We start from the raw sequence: 26890 nt of genomic DNA on the forward strand, positions 1-26890 counted from the left end.
TGTGCTGCAACTTCTGGGAGGCCTTGAAACCACTGCCCTTGGGTTTGTGGCCTTCAGCTTCTCTCTGAGCCCATGTGGCCTGGTAACTGCCTCTGCTGTGGGGAGAGGTGGTTCTGGGGATTGCCTTTTGCTAGTGAGTCCCAGACTCGGATAAGGTTTTGCCTGGTCTGACCTCTGTGGACCCATTTGTCCTAAGACCCTGCCTGGGTCAGCCCTGGAGCAACCTAGGATGTGATGTCCTGGAAGTGGCTCCCTTTGTCACTCAGGTGTGCCTTCCGTCCTTCACCTAGGTTGCCCGTGTATTTATTGAATGCTGAGCCTCATCACTCTCCCTCCTTTGAAAAAAGATGTATTCATATTTATTTGGAAGGCATAGGGCTAGAGGGAGAGATCGTCCATCTGCCAGTTTACTCCCCACATGGCCTCAATGGCCAGAGCTGGTTCAGGCCAAAGCCAGGAGCCCAGAGCTGCTTCTAGGTCTCCCAAACATTTGGACCAGATTCTGTTGCTTTACCAGGCATATTAGCAGGGAACTGGGTCAGGAATCGAACAGATGCTCAGGAGGCAACTTGAATGTGCTGGGCCACAACACCATCCCCAGGTGCCTGTGTTTAAGGGTTAAACCAGACACATTGCACACCCTGAAATGGCCTTCCGTTTCCCTTCTGTGTACCAGTCACCTGGAGAGGTGCAAAGGATCAAGGTTGTTGCTGCCTTCCTGTGCCAGGTGTGTGCCTCAGTGCCTTGGTCCTGACTGAGAAGGGCGGGGAGAGATGCTTGCCGTGGGCCTGCACTGGCAGGGATTGAGATGGAAGCGGAGGCTGGAAGGGGGTCAAGGCTTTCAGATCCACCGTCCCTCTGCCTACAGCAGCTCGTGATTTCCTGGCATCATGCTGGGGACTGGGCCTACCCACATGGGAATTTGCTGGTCACTGGTGGTGAGCTGTGGCTTTAATTAGGTCTATGCACTGTGGTTTCTGATTGGTCTGCAGCTTCATGGTACTTTTTTCATTCCCTCAGCAAACATTTTTTTGGGAGGCCCTGCTCTGTGGCCAGTGCTGGGACACAGCCGACCCCGGTGCCTGCCCTCCCTGTGGCTGAGATTCCAAAACTGCTAGGCCAAGTGTGGTTTGGAAGCTTCTGCCCCAGAATCACTTTCTGTGCTTTTTAAGAGCTTGCTCACTTGCCCCATCCCTGGCTGCCCACTCTGTCTTTAAATAATGAGACACCTGGACTTCCCTCCCCATTTACAGCTCACCACAGAGGCCGGGGAAGCCGTTCTCTGCCCGTGCTGCCGTCTTGTGGGTAAGAAATGCTGGAGACTGGAGGAGGCATGAGGCTAGAGAAGGAGGCATGGGGAGGCAGAGCCAATAGGACCTGGTGAGTGATTGGCAGTGTCCAGGGGACACCCTGGGGTTTTTGATTTGGGTGCTTTGGGAGTCAGTGGTGGAGAGGGGGAGGGTTTTGTGATGTTCATTGTGAGGTCTGTGCACAGCACCCACTGTGGGTGTCAACAGGCAGGACGAATGATGGGTGTGACGGCCATGGCTGGGCTAGTACATGTCTCCTGGAACACTGGGGAGTGACTGGTGGGCCCTGCCCAGGTTCGTGGCTGGGAAACCCTAAAGTTCTGTCTCCTGGGGGTTCCCTTGCTTTCATCATCCCAGGCCTTGCTGTAGTCCCTTTACAGGTTTAGCCTCCACATCCTGAGAGCTGTGAGCCCCTTCCGTCTCAACAATGGGATTGGAAGGTGGCAAATGAGCAGTGGAGGGGGACAGCCAGGGTGGGAGATGGACAGAACTTGTCCACGTTCCCCTTTGCCAGGTCAGAGGTGAGTGAGACCCTGCCGGGCCCCAGAAGTGTCTGCTCTGCCATCTACCCTGAGCCAACTGCCGTTGGTATTTGCAAATTTATTCTCTTAACCTAAGGTTTCTCACCCGTGGCACAATTGACATTTGGGATTGGATAACGGCGTGTCCTGGGGACTGTCCTGTGCATGGTAGGATGTTTAGCTGCATCCCTGGCCGACACTAGATGCTAGTAGCATTCCTTCTCCAGTGAGAACTATAGCTCGAACTGATGGCAACCAAGTCCGTTCTGTGTTCTGGGCACCAGGGTCGAGCAGCTCACGTTTGGTTGACACCAGATGTCTGGTCTGCAAAGGGACCGTCAGAGCTGCACTCTCAGATTTCCAGGAGACGGGCAATAGCTTGGCGGAGGCTTGGCATCAGCAGGTGCGGCTCTTTGTGCCCAGGTGTGCTCTCTGTGTCTGCTTCAGCCTAGAGTCAGAGTCAGGGGTTGCAGTTGAGCTTGCGTTTTTTTTGTTGTTGTTGTTGTGTTTTTTTTTTTTTTTTTTTTTTTTTTTGGCTAACTTCTCACAGAATAGCCTCCCTGCGGTGGTCAAAAGTGTTGCCACCCACTTCACATCCATTCTTTGTTGCTCCTCTTTTCCTCTTTTCTTCAGTGTGGCTGATTGCCTGGCTGTATGAAGCCTAGGGGACCACCTTGAGTGTCTCCTAAACCCTCCCACTACTAGCCCTGTCCCCAGGCTGCCATCACAGAGGAGTCTCGGGGACCAGCAAATCTGGTCCACCCGTCCCTTCCAGGGCACTCTCATCCTTCGTCCTGCAGACGATGCCGTCGGGATGCAGAGCTCTGCCGTGTACTTCCTGTGCCCTCAGCAAGCCCAGGGCTCTGTTTCCTTGTTCTCCCTCACTGTAGCCTGTCAAACACTGTGGTACAGGTTAGGGGCCCTAGTCCAAAATCTGGACTGCTCCCAAATCCAGAACACTTTCAGTGCCAACATGACACCACATGTGGAAAATTCCACACCTGACTTCTTGGGACAAATCACTCTCAGAACACAGGTGCATCAAAAGCCTTGGAGAAAATTACCTTCAGGCCATGTATAAGGTGTATATGAAACATGAACAAATTTCATGTTTCAACTTGGGTTTTATCTCCACGTTATATAGATGGAAATATTCCAAAATCCAAAATTGGTGGTATTTCTGGTCCCAGGCATTTCAGATAAGGGCTGCTCAATCTTTTATTGTCCAGTTTCTTGCTTAGAAACTCTGTGACGGTTGTTTCCAGGGTCAGACGGTGCCAGATACATGGAAATCTTTGAATGATTGATACAGGACATACAGGACATGTTCGTACTTTATGTTCCCTCTGCAATAAGAGCTTTGCTTCTTCAGCTGGCATTGTGGTGCAGCGGGTGAAGCCATCACCTGTGACACCAGTATCCTACATGACCACCGGTTTAAGTTCTGGCTGCTCTGCTTCTGATTCAGCTCTCTGATAACGCACCTGGGAAAAGCAGCTAGAGATGGTCCAAGTGCGCAAGACTGCTGCCACCCATGTGGGAGACCCAGATGAAGTTCCTTACCCCTAGCTTTGGCAAGACCCAGCCCTGGCTGTTGTAGCTGTTTGGGGAGTGAACCTGTGGATAAAAGATCTGTTTCTCTGTCTCTCACCTTCTCTGTAACTCTGCCTTTCAAATGAAGAAAGCTTCTCCAAAGGGAGGACCCACAGGGTCCGTAAGTGGTGGGGAAGAGGTCAGGATCCTGAGTCTCCTGTTGTTGAACGTTCATCATTGCCTCTCTGGTGGTTTTCATTTGCCTTAGACTCGTTGTCATGCTCTGTTTCCAAGCAAGGCTGGGAGATTGATTTATCTGTTGGAAGGCCAGTCTGGTTTAATAGTTTGTAAATGTTAACCTCTCCTGGGTACATTTGCATTTTTCATGGGGAATTTGAAAAATTAGAATGGAAGGAGGGGAAGTCACATCTGGCTGTGGTGGTTGTTACTCCAGCGACAGCTGATTGGCAGCTTGAGTGGGATTAATGCAAACAGTCAAGGAGCATAACCAGAAACTCTGTTTTCTTTTAATTTTTATTTATTTGACAGGTAGAGTTATAGACAGTGAGAGAGAGAGACAGAGAGAAAGGTCTTCCTTCCGTTGGTTCACCCCCTAAATGGCTGCTACGGCTGGAGCTGCACCGATCTGAAGCCAGGAGCCAGGTGCTTCTTCCTGGTCTCCTGTGCAGGTGCAGGGGCCCAAGCACTTGGGCCATCCTCCACTGCTTTCCCGGGCCACAGCAGAGAGCTGGACTGGAAGAGGAGCAGCTGGGACTAGAACCCGGTGCCCATATGGGATGCCGGTGCTGCAGGCGGAGGATTAACCAAGTGAGCCACGGTGCTGGGCCCCAGAAATTCTGTTTTCTTGTTTTATAGATGCCAGTGTTTCCTCTTCTATTTTCTGTGGCTTGTGTTCAGAGTAGATGCAGTGTTTGTGTCTATAGCCTTGAATCCCAGCAGAAGCAGGATTGCACATTTTTTCAGGGAAGAGAGCCTATGAGATTGACCTGCCTTGATTGGCTGTTAGTTTTCAGGCCAGCCTTATTTCTTGTCTTGTGTGTCTGGAGTGACTAAGTGTGACTTTCTGTGGTCACAGGAGAATCTCTTCAGGTGCTTTCCCATACCTGAATATGAAAAGAGCAAAGGCTCTTTTTATAGAGCAATTCATGCTTATTTCTCCAAAGAGCTAGCATGTGGAACCTGGCAGTCCATCTGGGAGAGGTGGTAGCATGCTGGTGAATGTACTAGGTATCATATATCAGGTGTTAGTTTGAAAGTATGGGCTGTCTGAGAGCCACTGTTGTTTCCTGTATACCAGGTTGTGATGTGTCCTTCGAATTCTTAGAAATATGAATTTAGAGCCAGTGTTGTGGCACAGAGGGTTAAACCTTTGCCTGTGATGCTGGCATCCCATATTGGAAGTTCTGCTTTGAGTACTGGCTGCTCTGCTTCCCATCCTGGCTGCTTAGCTCCCTGGTAAGGTGCCTGGGAAGGTAGTGGAATTGGCCCAAGTACTTGGTCTATTGCCACCCGTGTAGGAGACTTGGATGGAGTTGCATCTGCCTGACATCAGCCTAGGCCAGCCCTGGCCATTGTGGCCATTTGGGGAATGAACCAGTGGATGGAAGATCTCTTTTTCTTTCTCTCTGTTACTCTGTGTTTAAAAAACAAACAAAAAGCCTTGAATTTAGTAGAATTTAGTATGTGTTGATTCCTTATCCTAACTGAACTTCAAGAATCCCCTGAGAGAGCTTTGAAAATGAAGATTTTTTAAAAAAGATTATTAGGAAGGCAGAGATAGAAGCAGAGAGAGAGACAGACAGACAGACAGACTTGTTCATTCCCTAAATGGCCCCAGTGGCTGGGGCTGGACCAGGTGAAAGCCAGGAGCTTCTGAGTCTTCCACTTGGGTATAGGGGCCCAAGTACTTGGACTGTCTTCTGCTGCTTTTCCGGGCACATTAGCACAGAGCTGGATCAGAAGTGGAGCAGCTGGGACCTGAACCAGCACATATGAGATGTTGGCAATGCAGGCGGACACTCAACCTTCTATGCCATAGTGCTGGCCCCGAAAATGAAGATTTCTGAATGTGACCCAGACAGGTAGGGTCAGAGCCTCTGTGGATAGGACCTCAGGCCCCTCTGAAAGCTTCCCAGGGGGCACTACTAAAGCTGGCCTGACTTGTGTCTGAAGGCTGGTGCTGGAGCAGTGTGTTGGTCTTGACAGGTCACCAGGCTGCCCACTCTGCTTGCTCCAAGGGCACTGGGGCCAGTTCTAAGCAACAACTCTGGGAATGCAGTGGTCTGATGAGGGCACTGTTTAGGAAGGAGATGGCTAAGGTGCCTGGAAGCTGCGAAGGAGGGGAGGGCTGTGTGGGTGTTCTGGATCCACGTGACCCTTTTCCTATAGCTACTTCAAAGATCTCAATTCTTGGGGCCCACGTTGTGGCATAGTGGGTTAAACTGCTGCTTGCAACACTGGTATCCCATAGGAGCACCATTTCAAGTCCTAGCTGCTCTGTTTCCAATCCAGCTCCCTGCTAAACTCCCTGGAAAAGCAGCAAAGATGGCCCAGGTTTTGGGCCCTGCACCCACATGGAAGACCCATATGGTGTTCCAGGCTCCTGACTTCTGCCCGGCCCAAACCTGGCCAATGTGGCTGTTTGGGGAGTGGACCAGGTACTGGAATATCTCTATCTCTGTCTGTCTGTCTTTCCAATAAGTAAATAAATCTTAAAAAAAAAAAAAAACCTCAGATTTTGGAGTTAGCAAGTAGCCTGTGTATTAGGATGGTGTCTGGACAGCTCTGTGTTGTGGTTTGTGCTATGTGTGGCTTCATCACAAATTCCCCCCATTCTATACCTATATCCACTTCCCCTGTACATGGTTTATTTATTTTTTAAGTTTTGGTAAGTTAAGGTTTATAGTTAAGCAGCAAACTTCACTGTTTAATTATCAGTTATTTTTTTTTTCTTTCAGAAGCTAGAGGTAAAAAAGTCATTTGAAAGCATTTTTGAGACATGCAAACAGTTTGGGTTAGTTTGTGGCTGGAAGCTAGATGGTGTTCTGGCTGTCTCCTGGCTTAGGGACAGAGGACATCAGTTGTATTTCAATTGTGAATTCCTAAAATATGAGGCACACCAATATCTTTAAAGCCAGAACCTGTGAAAGCAGTAGCAACTAAATGCTGGAGCGTTGGCTCCATGTTCACTTGCTTTGTCAAGGGTGATTCAGGCTAATTCTCCTGTTTTCCTGAGGAGTGTCATCATTTCTGTCTATGAGTGACTTACCCCAAAATCACTGGTTAGTAAGTTTTTATATTTGATACAAATGTGGAAGTTTCCTGAGATCCGGACCCAACTGATAGGGAAGATCTTTTGGTTTTGTGAGAATTCTCATTTATTGATGTTCTCAACAATTACTCTAGTACTCATTTTGCTTTGTTGGAATATATAGGTGTGACCGGTTTCTAAAAGGGGAAATAGGTCTTGGTGGCTGAGTTTACATACTCAGAACACTTTTATTGGACTTCCATCATGAGCTTTGCTGTGGTCCTGAACTTGCAAGGGGAGAAAGTTCCATTATGGTTTTTTTTTTTATTTTTTTTATCTTTTATTTAATGAATATAAATTTCCAAAGTATGACTCATGGGTTACAATGGCTTCCCCCCCCCCCCCATACCGTCCCCCATTATGGTTTGACTTAGCCAACAAACCATTGTTGCAAAAGTCAAACAACTATTTTGTCTCTTAAGTAGAAAGCAAGTTTGTGAGTTTGGAAATAACATATCTATTTTATTGGGTCATTCATGGTTTACCTTAAAACACAGAAAAAAATAACTCACAATAACTCTAAAATTTCCTATCTGAGCTTGCCTTGCTTAGATACTGGGTGATACCATTTTTTAAAAAGATTTGTTTATTTGAAAGGCAGAGTGACAGAGAGGGTGGGAGAGAGAGAGAAAAAGAAATATCAATCTTACATCTGTTGACTCATTCTCCAAATGGCCACAATGGCCAGGGCTGGGCCAGGCCAGAGCCAGGAACTGCATCTGGGTCTTCCATGTGGGTGGTAGGGACCCAAGGACTTGGGTCCTCATCCTCTGCTTTCCCAGGCACATTAGCAAGGAGCTGGATTGGAAGTGAACCAACTGGGACTTGAACTGGCACTCTGATCTGGGATGCTGGTGTTGTAGGTGGTGGCTTACCCTGCTGTGCCACAATGCTGGTCCTGGGCGATACCATCGAGGGGACTGCTGTTGTGTATGTGATCCACTGTTGACTGAAACATCACAATGCAGTGTGTGAATCTGTTAAAATGAGCAAAATGGAAAAAGACCTTGCTCAGTAACGTTAGTTTTCTTTCTTTCTTTCTTTCTTTCTTTCTTTCTTTCTTTCTTCCTTTCTTCCTTTCTTCCTTTCTTCCTTTCTTCCTTTCTTCCTTTCTTCCTTTCTTCCTTTCTTCCTTTCTTCCTTTCTTCCTTTCTTCCTTTCTTCCTTTCTTCCTTTCTTCCTTTCTTCCTTTCTTCCTTTCTTCCTTTCTTCCTTTCTTCCTTTCTTCCTTCCTTCCTTCCTTCCTTCCTTCCTTCCTTCCTTCCTTCCTTCCTTTCTTTCTTGACAGGCAGAGTGGACAGTGAGAGAGACAGAGAGAAAGGTCTTCCTTAGCCGTTGGTTCACCCTCCAATGGCCGCCACGGCCAGTGCGCTGAGGCCGGCGCACCGCGCTGATCCGATGCCAGGAGCCAGGTACTTATCCTGGTCTCCCATGGGGTGCAGGGCCCAAGTACTCGGGCCATCCTCCACTGCACTCCCTGGCCACAGCAGAGAGCTGGCCTGGAAGAGGGGCAACCGGGACAGAATCTGGCGCCCCGACCGGGACTAGAACCCGGTGTGCCGGCACCGCAAGGTGGAGGATTAGCCTAGTGAGCTGTGGCGCTGGCCAATAACGTTAGTTTTCTTTTAAGTTTTATTTATTTGAAAGACAGAGAGAGACCTTCTATTGCCTGATTCACTCCTAACATGGCCTCAACAGCTGGGGCTGGGCCAGGCTGAAGCTAGGAGCCGGGAACTCCATCCTGGTCTCCCACATGAGTGTCAGGGCTCAAGTACTTGGACCATCTTCCACTGCCTTCCCAGGTGCATTAACAGGGAGCTGGATTGGAAGCAGAACAGTCAGGATTCAAACTGATACTCCAATGTGGGATGCCGGTATCACAAATGGTATTTTAAACTTTGCCCTACAATGCGTCCCCAACCTCAGAACAGATGGGATCAGAACAGCACAACCTTGGAGATAAACACCTACTTTGGGCCCAACATTCTCTACATATTTGTGGATGTACTTTGTACACTGTTGACATATTAAACATGAAACTAGCTAATTAAATAATTAGGCAGTCGACTGCATGTCGTGGCCCCAGGACACAGGAATAACGTCTGTGAAGTTGCATAACTGTGAATGGGCTTGTGTTGCTTGTGGGGTTTTTAAGGTTTGTGCCAGGAAGGACCATAGGTCCTGGGGATTTGAACCCAGACATTGACAAGTAGCTTCTTTGAGTTTGGTAGTTTGTTTAGATACTGAAGGAATCTTCAGTGCTCAGAAAATATGGGTTTGTGTGGCTTTCTTTAGCTTTCCCCATTTGGAATAAAGTTTTGAGGGAAGAAAGGGAAAATTCCATCAGCTGTTTCTCAGATAAATAAAAATAAATGAAAAGTTTATAAAAATGCAAGACCAGAAACTTAGGTGTATTTAGTTCTGTGCTCTTGCTCAACTGGTGTTAATATTTTCTGGTTTTCATCTCCTTTGAACAGAATGTCAGGAAGAGGTATGCTAAATGGGTGAACTGGTCCAGGTCTTGGGCCAGGGGGCATGGGGTACGCAGACTTGTTGCTCTTTTAGATCCAGTATGCAAGTAACAGATTGTCTAGTGATTTGGAATATAGCAGGCCTCATCTTGGTGTCACAGCTGCCGGGTCACTGTATGTGTGTTGTGTTAAATCTTTCTGCTTTGCTTTTCTGCAAGTGTCTTTATTAGATTTTTCAATAGAGGAAGTCTCTGGAAAATAATTAGAATCAACACTGTCATCCTCCACTTGAAGAGAAAATGTCTGTCTTGGTCCATCGTGTGCTGCTGTGAAGGAGTATCTGGGCAGTTTCTCAAGAATAAAAACTTGGGGTGCATGTTTGGCCTGATGGTGACGACCCCGGAGTAGGACACCTACACTCCTCATCAGAGCATCTGGGTTAATTAGTGGCTCTGGCTCCTGATTACAGCTTTCTGCTGATACAGACCCTAGGAGGTGTCGGGTGATGGCTCAAGTAGTTGAGTCCCTGCCATCCATGTGGGTGACCTGGATTGAATTCCCAGCTCCTGGCTTCCCCTTGCCCCAGTCCTGGCAGTTGTGGGCATTTGGAGAGTGAGCTAGTGGATGGGAGCTTTCTGTCTCTATCTGCCTGAAGTCAATAATAATAACAAAAATACTCTTAGTTTTCCAGAGTGTGGGAAGTCTGAGATCAAGGTGAGCACATCTGGTAAGAACCTTTCTGATGGGTCCTCAGGTGACAGAAAGGAAAAGGAGTGAACCCAGTCCTGCCAGCTTTTTTTTTTTTTAATATCAGCATAAATCCATTCATGAAGGCAGAAAACTTTTGACCCAAACACTTTTTAAATTTTTTTTAAGATTTATTTTATTTTTGAAAGATAGTTACAGAGAGAGATAGAGACAGAGAGAGAGGTCTTCAATCCACAGGCTCACTCCCCAAATGGCCACAACTATTGGAGCTAAGCCGATCCAAAGCCAGAAACCAGGCGCTTCTTCCTGGTCTCCCACATGGGTGCAGGGGTCCAAAGACTTGAGCCATCCTCTTCTGCTTTCCCCGGCCATAGCAGAGAGCTGGATTGGAAGTGGAACAGCCAGGACTCGAACTGGCATCCATATAGGATGCTAGCACTGCTGCCTGGGTATTTAACCCACTGTGCCACAGTGCCGGCCCCGACCTGAACACTTAAACATTGTTCCACTGGGGACCCGGTTTCTAACACAGGAACTTTAGAAGGACACCTTCCAATGGTAGCAATGACTTGGTGTGACAGGGGAGCTAGGATCGACTGTGAGTGAATATTGTAATCCAAGCATCCCGTATAAAAATGGGAAGGAAGTATTGATCTCTGCCTTTCTTGTGTGTTTCCAGGAAACTTGGATTTTACACTCATGCATTCATTCATTGGCATCTCTACGTTGATGAGCAGTTGTGTCAGGCCCCAGGATTCAGCCACACTTGGCTTGGGCTAGAAGTACTCAGAGTGCTGTCTTGAGATAATGTGTGTCGAAGCTCTTTGAAAGCAAGCAGAAGCATGTCAGAGTGTGTCACATGCTTCTTAAAATTTAATTTCACTTTTAAACGTTTTGAGGTTTAGATTCTTAGAGGTCAAGAAACTGTAGGCGGTATTTTACTGAGCCTTGACTGTGTTCTTGGCAATTGAGCAGGCGTTGTTCAGCTCACTTACATGCTTGGATTTGAAAACGGTTCTTGGCCATGCCTAATTTAAAGTCCTTTGGTTTATGCCCTAGAATTCATATTTATAGACTTTGTGCTTCTTATGAAACTTGCTGACTCCAGAAAATCTTTCCCATGACGGGCAGGGGCAAGAGAAGACTCCGTGCTCTATTTTCCCTACGAGCCAAGGGGAAAGCCCTGCCAGGCAGGCATTTGGAAGAACTCGGGCAGATGTGTTTGACACAGTTTCTCAAAAACAGACCACAGGCTTCATCGCTTGGCTTCTCTGCAGATGCTTGTGTGGGCAGAGGCACGGAGCCTCAGGGGCAGACTGGGAGGTGTGTACTCCTGGGTGACAAGGCGGGTGTCTCCACCCGAGCTTCAACTTCAAAAAGGGACAGTGGTGTTTTCTAGGAAGAAAAGTACAGTCTGCTGAGGCCCTGGCTTGGGTCATTTGTTCACAGGCCATCACCTGTAGCTATTGCTGACCACTGGACCCGGGGGATGGCCCAGCACAGAAGTCAGAGGTGTTTTGCTTGATCATATCTTCCTGCATCTTTGTTGAGACTCCTTGGCTGGGATGGCTTTCTGTATGCATCTGTCCCTGTGCTCTGGAAAAACAAATTCCTGAAAGTTTTAAAAATGTAACAGGGCCTGCTGAGACCAGAGGACCCATCCATGTACCAGATGACAGTCACCAGTGTAGATCCTTGGGCATGACCTTTAGTCTTGGTGTTAGAATTTCATGGACTGTGATATGTTGGTACTTGCTTTGGGTCTACTCCTAGAGTAGGTGGTATTTTCTGCTTTGAGTAAAGGGTGTCATCCAGTATCTTCCCATCAAAATGAACTTTGTATGCAAGGGACCTGTTCTGGTATAAGGGATATTTCCTTCCCCCTCCCCTCCCCTCTCCCCTTACTCCCCCTCCCCTCCCCTCCCCTCCCCTCCCCTCCCCTCCCCTCCCCTTCATCTTTTTAATACTTATTTATTTGAAAGGCAGAATTACACAGAGAGAGGGAGGGACAGAGACACACAGAGAGAGATCTTTCATTTCTTGGTTCATTCTCCAAATGACCACAATGGCCAAGGCTGAGCCAGGCCAAAGTCGGAGCTTCTTAAGGTCTCCCAAGTGGGTGCAGGAGCCTAAGCCATGGGGCATCTTCCATTGCTTTCCTAGGGGCATTAGCAGGGAGCTGGATCAGAAGTAGAGCAGCTGGGACTAGAACCAGCGCCCATGTAGGATGCCAGCATTGTAGGTGATAGCTTAACCTGCTACAATGCCTTTTTCACTGCAGATTTTAAATTTTTTATGTGGTGAGATTTAATCTTTGCTTTTATGAATTCTAGATTTTGTGATGTTATTTTTGTCAGCCTTATCCATTATGTCCAGATGTTTCTCAGGCCCTAATTATTTCACACTTAGTTTACAGACACACTTTCTTCTGAATTCCAGCTTTCTTTGCATCACAAGTCTACTTGCATTATAATTAAGTCATCTGTGTTATTTATTCAGGCTTCTGTTAGTCGCTTGAGTCTTTCCTCTAGGTTCCAGGCGTTGAACTGTGCATTGGGATTATGGGGACCAGGGTCCCTCTGTCCTCCATTCAGATGTCCTGGAAAGCTTAGCCAGGGACTGTGCCCTGGTCCAGGCTAGGGTGGCTGGAAGGTGTAGAGGTGGGGGACCTTTTTTCTGCCAAGGGCCATTTGGATAAAGCATCATTTACAGGCCATACAAAATGATCAGCTTAACAGTTAGCCTGCTGCAGATCTGTTGCACTTCAGGTCTCACCTTAGGCTGCCTTGGCAGGGCCAGACCACATGGTTTGAGGCCTGTGGGCCTGATGTTCCCCAGCCCTGGTACAGGGGTGACTTCCTGGAGGCGCTGAGTCTCAGCCTGTCACCTGAGAGGGAGTTGGCCAGGCTTGTGGGAGTGGGTGGCAGGGTGTCCCTCAGGAGGAAGCTGCCTGAGGGTGGGCAGGAGCTTGTTGTGTTTGAAAAACTAATAAAGGCTAGTGTGGCTGGAGCAAGCCCAGGAGTGGAATGCACAGGACTTGGAGGAGTCAGGTTGTTGGAGGTGCATCTCTGAGGCTGTATTATGAGTCTGCTTGTTTGCTCCATGATTCTTTGATTCCATGCTTTGTCTTTTACAGACATTGTCTGATAACATTTCACTGAAATCCCCAATGCATTTGTTCAGTGGACTTTTATCACTCAGGCCTTTGTTCTGTGCACAGCTCTGTTTCATCTCGTATTGATCATAGGCTGCTTTAGGAGTAGTACCAGCAAGGGCTTCTTGAAGAGCATCTCTCGTGCTGGTACACAGGCTGCCTATGTAGGGATACTTGCTGATGAGTTCATTCACCAACAAGAATGTGAGCAGTTGTGCAGGGACACGGATGTGCTTCATCTTCAGCTTCAGCTTCACACCCTGGTGATGGGCAGTGGCTGCCGAGAGGATGCGGTGAGGGAGATGCTGAGGCCACGTCCACCTGAGTGATAGGCTGGTGATGTCTGCTGCAGCACTGTGGACGTTACTGCCACATTGCTTCCTGTTGGCCTTTTGTGACGTGGAATGGTAATTAAAGAAAGATGCTGTCTTCCGCCCTGCCCCAGTCATCTCCTGGTATGCGTAGATTTGGGCAAGTGTCATGGTCACAGTGCTGGTGTTTTGGGGACATGTGGAGCCATCTCTTTCCTGACGTGTTTCTAATGCTTGCCCTGGATTAAGGATACTTATATCTGTTTTGGGTCAGATTCATTTTTTTTCCTCTGTAAAAGTTTACTTTGAATAAGTCCCATGGTATGTGTGTGTGAGTGTGTCCACCAGCTATAGCTTCCACTTGAAACGATGAGCGTTAATAGCAGTGTCTGTAAGAATGTATTGATTAACACAGGTATGAATCATTTATGCTCTAACTGGCAGTGCAGTGCATTGATCTGCAGGCTTTTGGGTGTAGGAGGAGCATCAGACATCTGTAGTCCATCCCGTTTGCCACCCCCGCCTTGGTGGAAGCTGACGCGCCCTGGTCCCGACAGCTCATCGGAGAAGGCAACCATTAGAGAGGATGTAGTGGGATGAGCTCAGGACCAGACAGCGTTCAGAGGACCATTACGAGCCTGGCTCGGTCAGGGAGTCAAGCTTGCTTCCAGGCCGTCTGGCGGTGAGCCGTGGTTCGCTGTGCTAGAAAGCATGCACGACATGACCTAATCTAGTAGTGGTTATTTCACGGAAGACAGGGGCGCTGGGGAGCAAACAGACCATCTTCCTGCTTTGTGCACATTTGGCAAGATATTTAAGTGGAGATGATGACGCTTTTCCCTGTGGAAATATGCGTGTCCTTGCAAGCTGAAAACAACCTTGTCTGGAAACCCAAGTCTGTGGGAAAGGCCCTTTTTCCTATCCAAATTCCATTCGGCCTCATTCCCCTCTGTCAGTGGGAGTGCAGCTTGATGCGCTACAGGGTTGGTCTAAACACGGGTCGTTTTGTTAGACACGAAAGAGTTGGTGGTCTGCCCGCTTTTGGGCATTCGGAGCATTTATTGTTTGCCCCAGACAGTTTGGTATGTAACTGACAAGCCCTGTATTGCCAACAGGGTAGTGGGTGCAAGAGAGGAAGTTGAGGGCCGGCGCCGCAGGCGGAGGATTAGCCTATTCAGCCGCGGCGCCGGCCTGGGGTTTTAGTCCCAGTTGGGGCACCGGATTCTGTCCCAGTTGCCCCTCTTCCAGGCCAGCTCTCTGCTGTGGCCCGAGAGTGCAGTGGAGGATGGCCCAAGTGCTTGGGCCCTGCACCCCATGGAAGACCAGGAGAAGCACCTGGCTCCTGGCTTCAGATCAGCACAGTGGCTTGGGATCAGCGCGGTGCGCTGGCTGCAGTGCGCGGGCCACAGCGGCCATCGGGGGGTGAACCAAAGGAAAAGGAAGACCTTTCTCTCTGTTTCTCTCTCACTGTGCACTCTGCCTGTCAAAAAAAAAAAAAAAAAGAGAGAGAGTTGGGAGTTGGGGCTGCCATTTGCCATCTTCACGTCTGAGCCTAAAGATGACCATAAGGCTATAGAGATGACCCGGGTTCCCCGGGCAGTGTGTTGACGAGGGATTGACTCGGCAGGGGCAGTCCTCCTTGCCCTGCCAGCTTCCCCTGTGTGTGATCCTCCTGAGTCGGGGCAGGTACTCGGGTGACCCTGAGGACCAGGGCTAGAAGGGTCCTCGGGCTGGCCAGCCTCACACAGTTGGGTCTTCCTAGCAACAGCTCTGTGAACACATGCTGAACTCAGATTGAAGTCAGGCCTCCTACTCTAAACTTTCTTTTTCTTTTGTACTTATGTTTTAACAATATGGCTGTGATTTAGATGTCGTAGTTCGTAATACAGCTTTTCTTTAAGAATATAATTATGGTGTGTGTGTGTGTGTATATATATATATGTATGGTTTAAATATAGGTACTTGTATAGGCATACATAATGTAATTATACAACATGAATAGATTAGGAGCACTTTTTAAAAGTAATTTATTTGTTTGAATGGCAGAGTTAGGGAAGGAGAGATGGAGAGATCTTCCAATTTTCCACCTGCTGGTTCACTCACCAAATGCCTACAATGACCAGGACTGGGGCAGGCCAAAGCCAGGAGCTCCATCCGGGTCTCCCGTGTGGGTGCAGGGCCCAAAGATGTGGGCCATCCTCCACTGCTTTCACAGGTGCATTAGCAGAGAGCTGAATCAGAAGTGGAGCAGCCAGGACTCAAACCAGCGCCCACAGGGGATGCTGGCACTGCAGACCGCGGCTTAGCCTGCTGCACCACAGTGCTGGCCCTGATTAGGAGCACTTTTAAGAAATGCATAGCCCCTTACCTTGTGCCTTGCTTCCATGGCAGACATTACGAGATGATTGTGACACTTTCCCACCTGTTCTAGGAGAAGCAACCACTGCTAATGGATTGGGGTTGCGATGTGTAATAAAACCTGCCTGTCATCTGGACCCAGGATGATCCTGAGATGCACAACATTTGACCTGTCTGACTCTGTTTTCATGGCTTGGGTCAGCATGTCACTGGCCTCTGGAAGCCCCGAAGTGAGAATGTTTTTCTGGTGAATGGCCAGAGTCAGTGTCGCTCTGATAGTAAAAGCCTCTGGCAAGGGTTGGACTTTTCCCCTTTGGGCATGCATCGTCCCATTACACTGAGATTTTTTTTTTTTTTTTTTTTTTTGGCCTTGATTCCATTGAACTTGTAATTTCAAAAGTTGATTTTTGGATAGCCACAAACATTGCGAGTGGCAGCAAGGTGTTTGTTGTCTCTGTATCAGCCATCTCTGGGTTAACCAGGGTCAAAGTTATTCCAGGGCTAGGAACTGCCTGTGCTGGGACAGGAACTCTCGACACTGTGCCAAGCAGGTCTGCAGGGGCACCGAGTGGATTTTAGACATGGGCAGAATAACTCGGTCCTCATTCACTGGTTCTGCCAACAATCATATTTACTCACTTGGCAGATTTTTTTTTAAAGATTTATTTATTTATTTGAAAGTCAGAGTTACACAGATTGAGAAGGAGAGGCAGAGAGAGAGAGAGAGGTCTTCCATCCTCTGGTTCACTCACCAATTGGCCACAATGGCCAGAGCTGCGCTGATCCGAAGCCAAGAGCCAGGAGCTTCCTCCAGGTCTCCCATGTGGGTGCAGGGGCCCAAGGACCTGGACCTTCTTCTACTGCTTTCCCAGGCCACAGCAGAGAGCTGGATCAGAAGTGGAGTAGCCTGGACTCAAACCAGCGCCCATATGGGATGCAGGCACTGCAGGCGGGGGATTTACCCACTATGCCACAGTGCCAGCCCTGACAGATTTTTTTTTTAAGATGTTATTTACTTATTTGAAAGTCAGAGTTACACAGAGAGAGAAGGAGAGGCAGAGAGGGAGAGAGGTCTTCCCATATGCTGGTTTGCTTCCCAGATGACTGCAATGGTTAGAGCTGTGCCAGTCTGAAGCCAGAAGCCAGGAGCTTCCTCCAGGTCTTCCCACATGGGTGCAGGGGCCAAGGACTTGGGCCATCCTCCACTGCTTTCCCAGGCCATAGCAGAGAACTGGATTGGAAGTGGAGCAGCCGGGACTCGAACCAGTGCTGGCTTTACCAGCTACACCACAGCGCCGGCCTCGAAAGATGTTCTTAAAGAGCCCAAAATATTTCCAGACCCTGTGCTGTGCTTGCCTGTCTTGCCACCCTCATGGGCCTTCCTATTCTTTCCACTTCTCAGATGTAGTTCTAGCTGCCATGATTTGAATAGGTTCCCCCAAAGTTCATGGTTTGAAAACTTAATCCTCCAGGAAGCTGTGTTGGGAGGTGGGTCATACTAGGAGGTGAGGGAAGCCCTGAGGGCTCCGACCTTATGAAGAGATTAATGTTGTGACAGAAGGAGTGGGCTTGTTAGAAGATGCGTTTGAGCCCCTCTTTATCTCTGTCTTGAAGTTTTTTGCTCGCCCTTCTGCCAAGTTATGAAACAACTTGAAGGACCTCGCCAAGATGCCGGCACCGTGCTCTTGAATTGTGAATCAAATAAATGTATATTTTTAAATAATTTACCCAGTTTATGATACTCTGTTGTAGCTACAGAAAACAGACAAGACAGTAACTTAGATTTTAGTATGTAATGCTGAATTGAAAGATTCATAGTATACTTTGCCTTTTTTTTAAGATTTATTTATTTCTTTATTTGAAAGAATAACAGAGGACAGGGGAAAGAGAAAGAGCATGTGAGCACTTCTTTCTTCTGGTTCACTCTCTGAATACCTGTTAACAGACAAGGCTGGTCCAGGCCAAAGGCAGGAAGCTAGAACTCATGGGGGGTATCGCTCCTGGGTTTCAGAAACTCAAATACTTTTGTTATCATCTGCTGCCTTACAGGTGCGTTAGCAGATAAGTGGATTGAAAGCAGAGGCAGAACTCGATCCCAGGTACTCTGATATGGATTCAAAGCTGTGGCTTAACCCTTTGTACCACAATGCTTTGCCCCGTACCTTGCCTTTAGAAACTCTTTGTATTTCAATTTGAGATTGAAATTGTCCATAATTCTTGCATAACTTCCCCTCTCCTTGCCTAAATGTATAGTGTGTGTTTGATTTGGTTGAGGTGCATGGTGAGCATGGCCAGTGCACGGTCCTGCATACAGATCAGTAAATAGTCAATGACAGAGAGCACTTCTTCTAGAGTAGACCCCAATCTTAAGAATCGCCAGGTAGCTTTGTGCCTAGGGACTGAGAGGACAGTACTGGCTGCCCTCCTCTGCTCTGGTGAGCACTGATTTCCATGGCAACCTCTTTCTGTCTCTATTCTCTTCTATTCCCATCCCTGTCTTGCCCTTGGCTATGGCTTCCTGGGTCGTCATAGCAGGAGTTATTGACCATTGTGCTTCTACTGGGGATTGATACCTCATTTCTAAAATGGAGCTGTCATGCTAGCTGCATGTGAGCCAGGTGTCCTTGTCTTAACCCTTCCAAAGTTAACTTCCTTGAGGCCATTTCAGCCATTTTTGTATCTTTCCCATGTGGTGCTCAGCAGATGTCAAAAGCACAGGTGAATGACTGTGACAGCAAATTCTGTTCTGGAGGAAACAGTCTATAAAGCAAGGCTATTTGTATCATTGGAAAGTAGCCCATGGAAGCAAAGCCAGGTCCTGGATATGGTCACTTTGGTGGATAATAGATGGCCTACTTACCAAGTGCTTTCCTTACTTCTTGCCTATGTCATGTTCATGCTCTGGGATCAGTGTTTGCTGCTTTGTGCTCCACTGGGCTAGTGAGGTGTCAGGTGGTGGGTCCAGTCCAGACAGGGGTGGATCCCATGAAGCTATGATGTTACAGCTTCAGGATCCCTCCAGGGCCTTGTGTGAATTTTATATTCTCAAAGATAGCACCCAGAAAACAGGTAAATAGAAAACTGAGGCAAGCTGAAGTTGGAAAACATCTTTTTTTTTTTTTTTTTTTATTGTTCTCTTGGTTATTCCATAATTCCCAGTCAAATGTGTGTTGGGTTTTGCCTAACGTAGTAAGCAATTCTCCAGAATATTCTCCAGCAGATGCCAGCTGGGTATTTGCTAATTTAGCTCTATTCTGACACTGTCTTGTGACAGCATCAGTTCTGTGGTTTGAGAGTTCAGTTCTACTAGACTGAAAGACAGAGGGAAGGACAGAGGCCAAAGTTTGACTTGATCACCAGTGATTTAACCAGGGACTATTCCCCAGGTGAATGGATGCCACTTGGAAAGTTGCCATTAATGATAAGTGTGTTGGGATGAAAGGTAGGAGGAGGTGGTTTCAACTTGGATTAGATGGCCATGGGAGGTGCTGGGATTCCAGCTGAACCCTGAATGCTGGCATGGATGTACATGGTTGCTGAGGATGGGAAGGGAGATCTGGAAACAGGTTGTGGCTGAGATGCCAACACAAGGGCACAGATGGAATGAGGCAAGGGGACCGCGGTCACTGTCTTTGAAGCCTCTCACCCTTAGTCTTCCTTCTTAGAAGAGCTCCTTGGACAGAAGTAATGTCTCAAGTTCCAACTCTGCTGAGAATACAGGAAGCACTGAACTCCCTGCCCCCTTGGTCATGTGTCTTTGTATTTTATTTTTTTAATTTTTATTTTTCCCAAAGAAATCTTTTATTTAATGAGTACAAATTTCATAAGTACAACTTTAGGACTATAGTGATTCTTCCCACCACACCTGTCCACCCACTCCTACTCCCAACCTACCTGCTCCTCCCTCTCTCATTCCTAGTCCCATTCTCCATTAAGATTCATTTTCAATTAACTTTGTACACAGAAGACTAACTCTATACTAAGTAAAGATTTCAGTGATTTGCACACACACACACAAACATACACACACACACAACTGTTTGAGAACAAGTTTTACAGTTAACTCTCATAATATAACCTATTGAGGACAGAAGTGCTGCATGGCAAGTAAGTGCACAGTGACTCCTGTTGTTAATTTAACAATTAACACTCTTATGTATGACATCATTGATCTCCCGAGGCTCTTGACAAGAGCTGCCAAGGCTATGGAAGCCTTTTGAATCCACAATCTCCATCAGTATTTAACGAGGCCATAAGCAAAGTGGAAGTTCTCTCCTCCCTTCAGAGAAAAGTACCTCCTCTTTGATGGCCACTTCTTTCCACTGAGGTCTTTCTCACAGAGATCCTTCATGTAGGATTTTTTTTGCCACAGGGTCTTGGCTTTCTATGCCTGAAATGCTCTCATGGGCTTTTCAGCCAGACCAGAATGCCTTAAGGTCCGATTCTGAGGTCAGAATGCTGTTTAAAGCAATTGTCATTCTATGAGTCTACTGTGTGGATTGCTTCCCATGTTGGAACAGTCTCTCCTTTTTAATTCTATTATTATTACCAGACATTTGATCTTGTTTATATGATCCCTTTACACTTAAGTAACACTTAATATGGTCACTTTAACACTTAAGATGGCATTTTTACCACCCAGCTTAATGGGTTTTGAGGTCCCATGGCAAGTTTTTAAACCATACCCTTAGAAGTAGGTCTGTAGAAATATATGCAGAACTATACAGCTTTATAGTTATAAACTTCTTGTATTTTTTTTTAAAAAAACTTTTATTTGAATGGCAGGAAGAGAGCTTGTCTTTCTGCTTTTTTTACTCCCAGCAGTTGGGTCTATGCTAGGCTGAATCCAGGAGCCAGGAACTTGGTTTGGATCTCCCACATGGACAGCAGGGACCCAGGGACTTGAGCCATCATTTGTTGCTTCCCATGTGCATATGAGCAGGAAGCTGGGATGGAGAGCAGAGCTGGGACTTCAGTCCAGGCGCTCTGGTCCAGGGTGTGGATGCCTGGGATGACTGAAACACTGTGCCTAATGCCCACCCACTTTTCTCTTTTTGCTGCAGTCGCAGCAAGCTCATGTCTAGTCTTACACGCTGTGACCTGCTTCTCTGAGTGGCTCATGGCACAAAAATAGAATTTGGCTACTGCTCTGAGTGGGCCAGGATGGAGCAGCGGTAAGTTGGCTCCAGGGCTGGCTGCCTTGGAATTAGTGGCCTTCAGAATGGGGCCCAGGAATCTGTATGTCCAACAAGCCCTAAGGTCATGGACTTAGGAGGTGAACTTCGAGCGGAACCAGCCTGACTCTCGCTGCCCCATGAGCCTCACGGACCTGCCTGACCTAGATTTCACTGACGCCTTTGGATCCAGGGATGCCCTGGGGAAGGCTTGGGAGACTGCTGTGCTGGAGACTCTAGGCCACAGCATCGAACAGTAATAGAGTTCTCAGTTGTCAGGAACCTAATTCCATACAGCGTCTTTCAAATGAGTACCTCCCAAGGCCGTATAGCGTTTGGTAGCAGGTAACGAATTGAGTCACTCATTTGCAAATGTTGTTCTAGGAATGTGTGGTCATGTTAGAGTGATCCCAGGAGGCAAGAGTTGTGGACAGGCTGTGCCCCTCGCCTCTGTGCTCGGTTCATCCTGTTGTGCTTGCTCTTCCCATTTCTTTTGTAAAACCTACGTGGCTTTATTCCTCATGGGGAGATGACGGCTTGATGACTTCTGATGAAGGGCTACAAAACGTGAAGTCCATGGGGGACAAAGATGTTTACGTTGCAGTCCTATGGTACAGCTTATTTTTAATCACAGAAATGCTGAGTTTGCTTTTTGTTAGGAGGGCATAGCTATTTGATAGAAAATATTAGAAATAAACTCCAGGTATTAGTAATACTAATTCAGATGGTGTCTTGAGTTTGTTATCCCAAATCTGATATTAGAAGGTACTTTTGAAGCCCAGAATCCTAAGGACTGACTGACCTAGTTTACAATGTTGAAGCGCAACTCATGTGGGGCAGGCACTTGGTGGAATGGTTAAAATGGTTCTTGGGGGGCCGGCGCTGTGGCACATTGGGTTAAAGTCCTGGTCTGAAGCGCCGGCATCCCATATGGGTGCCAGTTCTAGTCCTGGCTGCTCCTCTTCCAATCCAGCTCTCTGCTGTGGCCTGGGATAGCAGTAGAAGATGGCCCAAGTGCTTGGGCCTCTGCACCTGTGTGGGAGACCCAGAGAAAGCTCCTGGCTCCTGGCTTCGGATTGGCGCAGCTCTGGCTATTGCAGCCATCTGGGGAGTGAACCAGTGGATGGAAGACCTCTCTCTCTGGTTCTACTTCTCTCTATAACTCTGTCTTTCAAATAAATAAAATAAATCTTAAAAAAAATGTTCTTGGGATGCCCCCACCACATATTGGAGTGCCTGGGTTTGAGTCCTGGCCCTACTCCTTATTCCAGCTTCCTGATAATATGCACACTGGAAGGCAGCAGTGATGGCTCAGCTACTTGGGTTCCTGCCACCTACATAGGAGATCCAGATGGTGTTACAGACTCCTGGCTTCAGTCTGGTCTAGTCCTGGTGGTTGTAGATATTTGGGGGAATGAACTGGTTGATGGAAGATCTCTGTTTTGTTGGCTCATGTCTGCTCTGTCTGCCTTTTAAGTAATAAAATAAAAATTAAAAGAAGTCACTGATCCTGTTGCCAGATGACGAAGATGGAGACTTCTCTTCCAGTGTCTTTGCTTTTCTTTGTCTTGGGGGCCTCTCTTCAGAGAGAGGGAATTATTTCCAGAATTTTGCCAGGCAGCTGACTTCTTACTCCTCAGTGTTGTCTCAGCTCTGCAGTTTTAGGGGAAATTAGCTTTTGATGTAGAGTGAAAATGATAACTGATTCTAATATGAAATAGTGAAAGCTTGGTATTAAATCTTTGGCAGTGGGAAAAATACTGTCAGAAAGCATTAATTTTCAAGACCTAAAAGGCAGGGGCTTAACTTAGCAGTAGTAGCCTTGGAGGAACAGTGAGCCCTGTGAGGAGGGGCCTACGGGCAGTGGTGGGTGACAGGTGGAGGGCTGCCTGGTACAGTCGACTTGCCCTGAATGGGCCTGGGAACACAGGATGCCTGGCTTGCATTTTTTGATTTGGGAGGTGACTATTATCAGAGTCTGGTCCTAATGCTGGAGTGCTTTCTTCCCCTTTCTCTCTCTGCTGCCAAGAGCCTTGGTGCTGGAGTAGATTCCTGATAGCCCAGAAAGAAGCGAGGTTGGCAGAAAGCAGGAAACTAGAAATCTCTGTGTAACACCTTCTATATCAGGACTGTGCCATTGTCCAGAGCCACTGTCCCTCAAGTGCCACATTCCCAATGAATGCATGGATCAAAACATCACATTGTGGCCCACAAATATATACAACTACTGCATGTCAATAAACAAAATCAGGAAACTAGCCAAACAAAAGCACATCAAAAACAAACAGAACCTTGGTGAACACTACATATAGAGAAGGCGGGGAAGCAGCCATGTTGCACAAAGGTGTGAGGTTCCGTGTTTGCCATCTTTGTTTTTGCTAGCCACCCTCTTGCCTCCCTGTCCTGGTTGGGAAAGGGCTTGGATTCCTGCTGGAGCAGTGCTGCATGGCTGAGTTGAGTGCTGCTGTCACTCGTGTTCACAAACCTGCAAGGCTTGGCTTCCTCCAGGCACCTGTGTACCCAAACTCCAGCTTCCCTTTCTTGGGTTGTTTTCCACGGTGTCCTGCAGCATCTCTGCCTCACAGGCCGGTTTCTCACAGGGTCTTTGGGGTCCTGGAGTTCTCACTCTTGGGCTAAGATTTAGAACAGAACCCTTGCCTGAGAGGTTCTTCTCTACCCCACCTCCTCAATGTCATCCTGGGGTGGAGGCAGGAGACTGAAGGTCTCTAGAACATGGCCAGGGAGGCTGAGCCAGGAGACGGATCCATAAACTGATGGCTTAGTACAATCACCATGCTCATAGAAGATTTATTTAAGGTTTTATTATTTATTTGAAAGGCAGAGCAACAGGTTGGGAAAAGACACAGATCTTCTATCTGCTGGTTCATTCCCCGAATGGCCACAACAGCCAGGGCTGGCCAGGCTGCAGTCAAGAGCTGGGATCTCCATCCTGGTCTTCACATGGGTGGCAGGGACCCAAGTACTTGGGCTGTCTTCTACTACTTTCTGAGACGCATTAGCAGGGAGCTAGATTGGAAGTGAGCAGCCGGATTCAAACTGGCACTCTGCCAAGCTGGTGTTGCATGTGGTGACTTAAGCTACTGTGCCACCACACGAGCCTCTAAGACTTATTCTTAAGTTAACTTGGGCACAGGTGGAGTTTACATATGAACACATGCTCTGCATAGATTTTCCCTTACAGGATAGAAACTTTCACCTAACATCTGTGAGCCTTCCCCCACGACATTAAATAGTCTTCAAATTTTTTAAAAAACCTCAGATCATGCTCACCATGGCTTATTACTTTAAAATATTTATTTAACTCCTAAAGTGCCCCCAGTGACTGGGTTCAAAGGCAGGAGTGGGGCATACACCCTGGGTCTCCCATTGGGGTGGCAGGCACTTAGTTACTTGGGCCATCATTTACTATCTACCAGGGACTGCATTAGGAAGGAGCCAGGAGTCCAATAAGAGACGAGGGCACCTTACCTGGCATCTTAACAGCGAGGCTAAATGCCCACCCCGATACCCTTATTTTACGTTCTTTTAAAAAAGAAGATGTATATATTTATTTTAAAGGGAGAGTTAGAAGGAGAGACAGAGATCTTTTTTTTTTTTAACTTTTATTTAATGAATATAAATTTCCAAAGTACAGCTTATGGATTACAATGGCTTCCCCCCCCATAACATCCCTCCCACCCGCAACCCTCCCCTTTCCCACTCCCTCTCCCCTTCCATTCACATCATGATTCATTTTCGATTCTCTTTATATACAGAAGATCAGTTTAGCATACATTAAGTAAAGATTTCAACAGTTTGCTCCCACACAGAAACATAAAGTGAAAAATACTGTTTGAGTACTAGTTGTAGCATTAAATCTCAATGTACAGCACATTAAGGACAAAGATCCTACATGAGGAGTAAGTGCACAGTAACTCCTGTTGTTGACTTAACAAATTGGCACTCTTGTTTATGGCATCAGTAATCACCCTAGGCTCTTGTCATGAGTTGCCAAGGCTATGGAAGCCCCCTGAGTTCACCGACTCTGATCATATTTAGACAAGGCCATGGTCAAAGTGGAAGTTCTCTCCTCCCTTCAGAGAAAGGTACCTCCTTCTTTGATGACCCGTTCTTTCCACTGGGATCTCACTCGCGGAGATCTTTCATTTAGTTTTTTTTTTTTTTCCCCCAGAGTGTCTTGGCTTTCCATGCCTGAAATACTCTCATGGGCATTTCAGCTGGATCCGCATGCCTTAAGGGCTGATTCTGAGGCCAGAGTGCTGTTTAGGACATCTGCCATTCTATGGATCTGCTGTGTATCTCACTTCCCATGTTGGATTGTTGAGAGACAGAGATCTTCCATCTGCTGTTTAACTCCCTAATTGCCTGAATGAGCTAGGGCTGGGTCAGGCAGAAGCCAGGAGCCTGGAATTCGATCTGACTCTACCATATAGGTGGCAGGGGCCCAAGCACTTGAGCCATCTCCTGGTGCCTTCCCATGCACATTTGCAGGGAGCTGGATCAGAAATGGAGAAGCCGGGACTTGAACTGGTGCTGATATGGGATGCTGACGTCACCTGCAGCAGCTTAACCCACTGTGCCACAATGCCAGCCTCTTATTTTATGGTTTGAATGTATGGTCTAAGGATCCCTGCATTTACAATTGCCTGAGATTCTTGCTGAACCTGAAGGTTGCTGAGTTCCTCTGTGTACCCAGGGCAGAACTCAGGAAGGGGACTAGGATTCACCTATGTGATTTTGAGGTCCAAGGTGTCCGAGAGCTGGTCCCTGAAGTTGCTGACTACCCCTGAGTCTAGGGCCTGATGTTGGGAGCATTTATCAGTGTGGTGGGTCAGTGTGGGGCAGGCAAGAAAGGGCCACTGAGGAGACTGCGTTCCTAAGAGGAGTTGTATACATGGCCCTGCTTACCTTTCCTGCAGCTACCCAGGGCTGTGGGGAGGGGGCTCTTTGCTGTTTCCAGCTGACCTCGGGACCTTCACAGAGATTCCTGGGCTTCAAGAAGGCAAGAGTGCTTCCTAGCCCTTGGCTCTGTCAGGAGGTGTAGTTCTGCTGATGAACGTCAGAGCCACATCTGCAGTCCCAGGTCTGGTTTTAAGTCTTAACACCTTTCAACACAGGTGACCCTGTGTTTTAGATCATAGTTTAGATCAAAGGTCACGTTTGTTGTAGCACCTACTCTGGGGCACCCAGCATGTGTGTGTGTGTGTGATGTTCTTGGGATAAAGGAGTGGTCTGCTGCCAAGGCCGGGGAACCTTCTTCAGATGCCTGGGTTTCACCAGCCCACACACCTCCCTGGGGCCTGTGCCGATGAGCTTTATTGATTCTCGTGCGTTCTGTTCCTGGAATGCCAGGGCTTGCTGCAGCTCTGCCTAGGATGATGCTCAGCTCCTAAAACACACTGAGGGCTGTGAGGCTGCTTCCATAGGACACGCTGGGGCCCAATGGGTGGGAACCAGCTGGCCGTACAGAAAGTTCACCGAATTGCCAACCTCCTCCCTAGACAAGCTGGAAATGAGAAGGAATTAGCTTGTTTAAAAACAAATTACAGTAAAATATGCATAATGTAAAATTAACCATTGGATCATTTGAGTGTTCAGTAGCATTAAGAAGACTGCCATTGCTGGCATTGTAATACAGCCGTTGCTATGGTCTGTCTACAGAGTGCTTCGTCCCACCCTGAAGCTGCACTGTTCAACACTGACTCCATATTCCCTCTGTGCGCCAGACCCTGGCAAGCACATTCTCCTTTCTATCTCTGATTCTCACAACTCTAGCTACCTCGTGTAAGTGGCATTGTATGCAGCACTCCCAAAACTGCATTAAAAGGTACTGGTTTTGGTGCAAAATAACTTGAAATCTGTGCACATGAGGGTTCTGTAGATGGTTCATGGAAAATGCATATTATGAAAGACAATAAATGAATTTCCACATTTTTTTGCACCAGAATAAACTTAGCTTTTAGTTCCATTTACCCCCATACGTTTTGAAGCACTGTTA

General features: G+C 47.4%; 1 protein-coding gene and 1 pseudogene across 42 annotated transcripts in view; one reads left to right on the forward strand and one right to left on the reverse strand.

The window, feature by feature from the left end:
• LOC149123139 (selenocysteine insertion sequence-binding protein 2-like) overlaps positions 1-13510 on the reverse strand; it is a 29950-nt pseudogene extending 16440 nt beyond the window's left edge.
• The window catches only part of TLN2 (talin 2), a 479276-nt gene that overhangs the window by 38861 nt on the left and 413525 nt on the right, over positions 1-26890 (forward strand). For 8 of the 42 annotated variants that reach the window (XM_070054324.2, XM_089310508.1, XM_089310514.1 and 5 more), the window contains exon 2: positions 17747-17796. The exons of 29 other annotated variants lie outside the window; for them this stretch is intronic. The gene's annotated coding sequence lies outside the window, so the exon portion shown is untranslated. Of the gene's footprint in view, positions 1-1253; positions 1381-17746; positions 17797-26890 lie in introns of all 42 variants that reach the window. 5 more of the 42 variants (XM_070054308.2, XM_070054321.2, XM_070054315.2 and 2 more) reach the window with 1 other exon arrangement.

This window comes from Oryctolagus cuniculus, chromosome 12 (genome assembly GCF_051225735.1).
Source record: "Oryctolagus cuniculus isolate XC-2025 breed Fujian yellow rabbit chromosome 12, ASM5122573v1, whole genome shotgun sequence".
NCBI classification, from domain to species: Eukaryota; Metazoa; Chordata; class Mammalia; order Lagomorpha; family Leporidae; genus Oryctolagus; species Oryctolagus cuniculus.